Below are 8,528 nucleotides of genomic sequence, written 5' to 3'. Positions count from 1 at the left end.
CCCTACTCTGCATCGGGAGCTGGTAGCCGACAAGCCCAACTCCCGGCTCCTGGAGCAGGCGATGCACCTTTCCATCTCAGACGGTGAGTGCGGGACCCACCCCGGTGGACACACACCTTCCACCTCCTCTGGCAGCCACGGCTCACCAAGTCCGGTGTGTCTCCTGTTCCATCCATCCCTGAAGTAGCACCCGCCCCCCCCCCCCCCCAGTTCATACCACTGTCTCCCTGCCTCACATCCTGCCCATCCGAGATGGACACAGCACGAAGACTGGGGTGGGAGACACAAAGTGATGGCCCCATATGATGTGCTTCCTTGAGACGTGCTAAAATCGGGAGGTCTCTGTGGCCCCAAACCGCCAGGTCTCCCTACGCTGCCCCTGAAATTAAGGTCCCCGAGCCAAATAATCCCAGAGACCAGGCACAGGGCCTGCTTGGTGCTGCCAGAGCTTGGAAGGGTCACGCAAACAGGCCAACCACATCCTCCCAGGGGAACATTCATACTGTGGTGCATCCACCCCCAGGTCTCACTGTCCCAAACTGAGACTCTGCCCCCATTAAACACTCTCTCCCCATCCCCCTCCCCCAGCCCCTGGCCCCCACCACCTTACTCTTAGTCTCTATGAATTTGATAACTCCAGGGACCTCCTATACATGGAATCACACAGTATTTGTCTTTTTGTGACTTTCTTTTATCACTGAGCATCACGACCTCAAGGTCCATCCACGCTGTAGCCTGTGTCACAATGTCCTTCCCTCTCATGGCTGCCATATTCCACTGAGTGGATGGACCATATTCTGTTTATCCAGCCATCCATCCATCCAGCCAGCCATCCAGCCACCCATGGACACTTGGGTTGCTGCTACGTCTTGGCTGTTGTGAATAGCTCTGCGGTGAACATGGGTGTGCAAGAATCTCTTGGAGACCCTGCTTCTAATTCTTTCCATCTCACTCTTTTGACCTGTTTTCATCAACATAGGACTATCCACTCAGGGCTGTTTAATAATCCAAAGTCACGGCAAACTCTCCTACATTTAATTTTCCTGCAATGCCACTGGCTAGGCAGACAGAGTATTTCAACCAAGCAAGTGACAGACAAGTGACACGGTGCTTCCCTGCCACCAAAGCTTGATGAGAAATGTAGTAATTGCACAGTTCATCCGAATATTAGGATCCCTGCGGGTCCGGCCCTGCCTGTGTCTAGGTTTGTTAATTACTGAAATCCCTCCGGGTTCCCCTGATGGGCTTCCCCATAACTGAAAACACACAGGGGATCCTGACCACCAGTACCAGGCCCAGGAGTTCACCCATTTTGCTCGGAAAGGCGGCCTTCATGTCTGTGTAGCCAAGAGGGGCGCCCCGGGCAGCCCCGTGCTGATGCCAGCCGCCATCCCGCTGCCACACCCGCGGCTGGCTGGAAATGGGAACCTGTCCGGAGGTGGCAGGAGCCGGCCAGCAGGACACAGGGGCCGTGGCCAGCCCGGCTCACAAGCTCTTTTTGCCTGAGTGGTGGTGACGGAAGCCACATGGGTACAGTATTGAGCGTTATTCGTGGAGAAGCTTGGGTGCACTGATGTTCCCGGGGTCCTGGGGTCCGGGACGCAGGTTCCTTTGCTGTAGAGCTGAATGTGAAAGGATGGATTTCAGAAGCCCGAGAGCAAGGGCGCAGGGTCTGAGGGCCATCCCGCTGCAGCTGGCACGGTTGTGCCGCCCCTGAAACGTGCCCCCGACTATTTAAAGGTGCTGAGCATGGGGCCTCACAGTCTGGGGCATCAGACTCGGAAAGGGGGGGGGCGCTGAAGTGCCTCCTGGCTCTCCGCCTGGACGTGCCCAGTCTGCCTCTAGGTCATTCCCGGAAAACACCCCCCGTCAGCCTAACGCTTCTCCTCCCCCAGATGCCAGAGTCACTCACACTTCGCATGTTTGGTATGTTTTGTTCCAGACCGGGAATCTTAAATGAGTCCCCACTCACTGGCCAGCATGGTCCACGGGTGAAGGCTGCCTGCATCACACAGTGGAGAGGAATCTGGAGTGACCCCTGGGCTGGGTGGGGAGGGAGTTCTGCAACGGATTAGTAATGTCTGCACAGGATGGGAAAAGGGGTGGGCAGCCTGCGTGCCGAACACTTGTTTGGCTGGACGCTGGCACTCACGTGTCCTCTATTAGATTGGCATTTTCTCCGCCCTATATCACCGAGTGGAGAAGAGTCTGGAGTGACCCTTGGGCTGGGCAGGAAGTTCTGCAATGGATTAGTAATGTCTGCACAGGATGGGGAAAGGGGTGGGCAGCCTGTGTGCTGAATGCTGGTTTGGCTGGACGCTGGCACTCATGTTTCCTCTATTAGATTAGCATTTTCTCTGCTCTGTTTTATCTACCTAGTGGCAAACCACAGATATCAGTGCAATAGGAGAGCTTGGACTCAGGGCTCCTCCCATGACAAGACCCCAAACTGCAAACTCAAGGGGATTTCCTGGCCAAAAGGTCCACCCTCTGGACGTGGTCATCCCTCACCACAAAGACACGGGTCTTGAACCTGGCAGACCTTGAAGTGAAAATTCCTCCAGCATGAATACCAGGACCAGCCCCTAAGATCTTGCTGCCATGTCCTGGGTCCTCAGACAGGAACAATTCTGGCCTCAGGTAAACACACCCAAAGATGCACAGAGGCACTGGATAAAATAAGCCTTTGAATTCATCCAAGGCCCTAAATCAGATCTGCTGGGGTGGGGGTGGGAGTTCCTAATGTAGGGCAGAAAACATGTGACATCCGTCCACGGGCCAACTTGTGCAAACCAACCAGGGTGTCCTGATCCTGCAGTTCCCAAACACTGTGCCAAGGCACCCCCAGCTACCACAGGGAACTCACAGAGGTGCTGGGCTTGTTTTAAATTTTCAAGGGAAACCCAGCAGAATCTGTCCAAGCATTATTATGCCATCTGGGGCCCAGATAATTGGTCGATAGAAATATTGAGTACTTCTCTTGGCTCCATGGGAGCTGTGAAAAAAAGGCCAAGGCACCAAGGGTAATATGAACAGAGGAAGGGTGGGAATCTCTGTGTTAATCTGCACCTATGACGTCCTGGGTTAGACAACTGATGACCTTTGCATCAGGCTACCTCCAGAGCAGTGCTTTTCAAGTTGCTTCTGGGAGACACTGGCGCCCCCGAAAGGTGCCTTGGACTCACGGCAGGAAGGGGAGAAAAGAAGGCGCCATGCTTGTCTTCCAACACCATCAGATCCATGCCACGCGAATGTGATGCCCCAGGGGGGTCCATGGTCCTGAGAATCCACTGGCAGCCCCTTGAGGACAGATTCCTGTCCTTACAGATGGGAAAACACACAAGAGGTGCTGGGGAAAAAACCACCTACTGATCCAATAATTAGACCAGAAATGGATGCCAACCTGTGGTCCCAAATGCTAGGACACCCATCATAACCCAGTGCAGAAACTTCTGCAAAAGAAACAAAGAAATGCCCGTCCGAGAGCGGATCACAAATTCTGGTCACGCAGGTGGCTCCGGGGACAGTGTGTTTAATCCGGGAACATCTCAATATTGAAACTTCTCAACTGTAAAAGAATTAAGGCCCTGAAATGATTGGTTCCGATGAAAGAAATGTCACCGACACTAAGGGTGACTTTAATGGCCTGCCTCTGCCCTGGAGCTTTGCCCGATTCCTCAATTAAAGAGGGTTTTGCATTTTTCCCTGAGCCACTCCCTCTGCTTTGTCCAGAAAATATTGCACGAATACTGCACCATGCCCCCTGGTTGGAGCAAAGTGTCTGGTCTTTGCTATCGACTGGCAGTTCTCAAATGGGGCGATTTTATTCCCCAAGGGACATCTGGCAATGCCTGGAGACATTTATTACAACTCAGAGGTGGGGAGAGATGCTGCTGGCACGTGGTGGCTGGAGACCAGGGAAGCTGCTCCACACCCCACAGTGCCCAGGACGCCCCACATCAGAGGGTCCTCCAGCCCCAGATGCCTGTCGTGCTGAGGTGGAGAGAACCTCCTACATAAAATGTTAACCTGTGAAACGGTGAACAGCAAGCTCTGGAGGAGAGCGCCCAGAGCCTGACCCTTCTCTGGCCTAAACCCCAAAATCAGCTTTGAAATTCTCGTCTTCAGATTCTGAGCAGACCCTGGAACCACCCATCCCAGATCTCCACTCTCTAGGTCAATAAAACATCTGCCAAGGTCCTGATATCAGGCACGACCCTGAAAAGTCAAAACTGTGGTCACTCAAAGTGCAAGTGGGGGGACTTCCCTGGCGGTCCAGTGGTTAAGACCCTGTGCTTCCACTGCAGGGGGCGTGGGTTCCATCCCTGGTTGGGGAAGTTCTGCATGCCGTGAGGTACAGCCAAAAAAAAAAAAAAAAAAGTGCAAGTGGGTGACTGGAAATGACAGAGTCATAAACCCCTGGAAAAGACCACATAGAGAGTGTGGCAAGAAGACAAGAAAGTCTTCCTCGAGGTTCAGAAACAGAAAGTCCAATGGAAATATTTATCCTCCCCTGTGGCGGTTTGGATGAGGGAAGGTGATGGCCTCGGGAGATGATGCTTGGCTGGGGGCAGGGGACCACGGGGAAAGGTCCTACCCTGAAATTCAACCTCACTGCCAGTCGGAGGAGGAGTAGGGACTTGTATGAGTTTCCTGGAGCTGCCACAGCCGTAACCCCAAACCAGATGGCTTATAGCAACAGGCAACCATCCTCCCCCATCCCAGGGACCACAGCTCAAGGTGTCCCAGGGCCGCGCTCCCTCCAGAGGCTCCAGGGGAGGGTCCTTCCTGCCTCTTCCAGCTTCTGGGGGCTCCAGGCGTCCCTGGACTTGTGGCCGCCTCCCTCCTGTCTCTGCTCCCCTAAAGCCGCCGACACTTGGACTTCTGGTCTGCAGAGCTGAGAGAGCATAAATCTCTGTTGTTTTAAGGTCCCCGGTTTGTGGACATTCGTTATGTCAGGACATGGATACACTGGGAGAAGGTTTGTGATGCTGCCTGATCCTCACTGTTCTGAGCCGGGAAACAAAACGCATCGTCAGCTTGCCTTTTTCGGTCTCTTCCGGGCTCTGCATCCCCGCGTGAGTGACTCCCGGGGTCTCTAGCCGCCGGGACGCCGTGCCTCGCAGCCTGTCCTGCACCCTTGGTGACCACCCCCGAGGCCCACCGCCCGCCTGAGTCTGGGCTTGAAGACGCAGGGGAAAGGACCCAATGAAAGAAGTTCCAGCAAAGGCAGTGGTGTGTCGGCACCTCCCGCAAATAGGGGAGGACAGACAGTGAAGTGCCGTTGGCATGACTGCCCGCAGGGTCTCTCCCCTTCCCCGTGGCTGCTTCTTCCTGTAAGTCGGCTCCATTCCCCGCAGTAATTGCGCCCCGTCCATCAGGGGACACAGAGGCCCTCTACCCACCGCCAGGGAGAAAGGACTGCTGGTCCTTCTGTGTCCACTTCTCTGGACTCTAGTCCCCAGTTGTTTAATCAAACATGAGCCTAGATGTCACCGTTGGACGTACTGTGTAGACGTGATGGATATCTACAAGCAGCCGGCTTCATGTAAAGGACGGCACCCTTCATGGGGCGGCTGGCCCTCGTCCAATCAGTCGAAGACATTCAGAGCAAAGACGGAGGTTCCCCAGAGGAAAAAGGAATTCTATCCCCAGACCACAGCCTCCGCCTGAGTGTCCAGCCTGCCCACCCGCCCTGCAGGTTTTCAGACCTGCCAGCCCCCATCACTACGTTAGCCAATTCCTTGAGATAAACATCTTAATAAATCTCTTACTGCAGCCAGGAGGCGAATCAGTCGTGGAGATCTAATGCACAGTATAGTGAATGCAGACAGCAATGTTGTATTAGAAACACCACACTTGCTAAGGGACCTGATCTTAATCATTCCCACCACAAAAAGGAAATGGTAATTATGGGACGTCGTAGAGGGATTGACTGTTGCTACAATGGTAATTATGTTACGATAAATAAATGAAACCAATCAACATGTATGCCTTAAATTTACACAATGTTATATGTCCATGTAGGTAAATTCAAAAATAAATAAATCTCTATATAGTGCTATATAAAATATATTGTGTATTACATATTATATATGTGTATATATATATGTATTATAGGTTGTAAATATAGATACTATAGTCGTTTGATATATAGTACATATCTGTATACACTATGTATATAACCAGTATATTTATATGTATGTACGTGTGTATGTATATATATAACGAGACCGGGGTTCTGTTTTGCTGGCAGAACACTGACTAATACAAACCTCACTCAGGAAAATTGCCAAAAATCTCTGGTCCAGCCTGAGTAATCAGCCCATTGTTTCTCCCAGAATTTCTCAGCCTCAGCAGAACTGACACTTGGGGCTGGAGGACTCTCTGATGTGAAGCGTCCTGGGCCCTGTGGGGTGCGGAGCAGCTCCCCTGGTCTCCACCGGCCAGGTGCCAGGAGCTCCCCTCCCCCATAGCTGTCACAGCCAGAATGTCTCCAGACATTGCTATTTGTCCCCTGGGGGCAAAGTCATCTCTGGTTTGGAACCACTGCCACAGACAGACAGATAGAGAATTGATAGCCTGATAAATGGGCAGATGCATGATCGATAGAGATGAGAGATGAATGATGGCTAGATGATGGATAGACAGATACACAGATAGATAGATAGACGATAAAGTCTCTGATGCTAAGTCAGGGCTCTAAGGCTCGGCCCTACTGGCATCTGAGGCTGGGTGACTCTCTGATGAGGGGCGTCCTGGGCCCTGTGGGGTGTGGAGCAGCTTCCTTGGTCTCCACCCACCACGTGCCAGGAGCACCCCCTCCCCGAGTTGTGACAAACAGGCCCCCAGACATCGCCAAGTGTCCCCTGGGGGGCAGAATCACCCCAGATTGGGAACGAGCGGTTTAAGCTCATCTGTTTGTGCAGGGATTTCGTTGGTCCTGCTGGGAGAATCTCCTCCTCCTTTAGGGATAAGCCGGGATGGGATGCTGGAGGGAAATCTAAATACATACCTAATCCGTTGCTTCTGTGGCAAGCCCATCACCCAGTACGACCTAACTGATATTTATAACACTTGGCACCAACAAGCGCAGAATAATTTTCAAGTGCCCACAAAACATTCATCAGAATCAACCGATTCTGAGCCACAAAGCAAAAGCCAACATATTTTAAAGAAGTGCAATTCTGCAGTATATGTTCTCTGACCACAATGGAACTAAACTGGTAATCAGTAACAGAAAGTTACGTAAAATCTGCCAGTATTGGTAAGTTAAACAGCACATTTCAAAATAACCCACAGACCAAAGGGGAGTGGGAGGGGAAACTGGAAAATATTTTGAATTGGATAAAAATGCAAACACAGCACAAGAAAATTTCTGGGGTGCAGCTTAGACAGTGTTTAAAGGAGTGTTTGCAGTCCTCATTGCTTGTAGGAGGAAAGAAGAGGGGTTTTGAATCAATATTTTATGCTCTTACCTTAAGAAAGTGAAGAAAACCATAGTAAACACAAAGCAAGTATCAACAGAAGCAAGGAAACAGTAAAGAGTGTAAATCAGTGAAATTGAAAGCAGAAAATCAATAGAGATAATCAACTGAATCATACACTGGTTCTCTGAGCAGTCAGTAAAATTGACAAACCTCTAGCTAAGTAGATCCAGGAAATAAAAGAGAGAAAAATAACATACCAGGTATGAAGGATGGACATCCCTCAGACATGATGGATTATATTAAAAGATTAATAAGAAAACATTATAAACAAATTCATGCTCACCAACTTCACTACTTAGATAAATATATCCAAATTCCTCAAAATACACAAATGGCCAAAGTTCACTCAAGAAGAAATGAATAACTCTCATATATCTACTAAAGGAATTACATTTATGGTTAAATGCTTCAGACAAAAAACTCTCCAAACACAGATGGCTTCACAGGCAAATTCTACCAAATATTTAAGGAGGTAAAAAAGAAAAAAATCTCTATTCGGTATAAACACTCCCAGAAAATAGAAGTACAGGAAATACTTCTCAATTCATTATGCTAAGAGTTTTGGCGTATTTGCCGTTGACAAACTTTTGCCAAGAGTTTTAATTGCTCGTAATGTCTTAGTCTGTTTTTCAAAATTTTAATCAGAGTAATGCTGGCCTCATCAGATGTTTAAAAAGCAAAATCATCAGTATGAAGAGAATAATTTCCATGAGCAAGGGTAGAAGGAAGCAGGACTTTCTCCCAGAAATGGGATATTGGTTCAACATTTGAGATAAATCAAGGTAGTTCACCATGACAACAGAAGAAAATATTAAAAGTCTATGATCTCAGTAGATGCAAGAAAAGACATCTGGCAAATGTCAACATTCATTTCTGTTTAAAAAATAAAAAAAAAAAAAACTCTTCTCAAATTAGGAATAGAGAAAACGTCTGAAACCTATAAAGAGCATCTACCAGAACTGACAGCTATAATCCTTCATGGTGAAGGATTGCTTCCCTCATCCAAATGAACATCCTACAGTGAAACTAGGGAAGACA

Source organism: Balaenoptera ricei, chromosome X (genome assembly GCF_028023285.1).
Source record: "Balaenoptera ricei isolate mBalRic1 chromosome X, mBalRic1.hap2, whole genome shotgun sequence".
In the NCBI taxonomy this organism is placed as follows: domain Eukaryota; kingdom Metazoa; phylum Chordata; class Mammalia; order Artiodactyla; family Balaenopteridae; genus Balaenoptera; species Balaenoptera ricei.
This window is presented reverse-complemented; position numbering follows the sequence as displayed.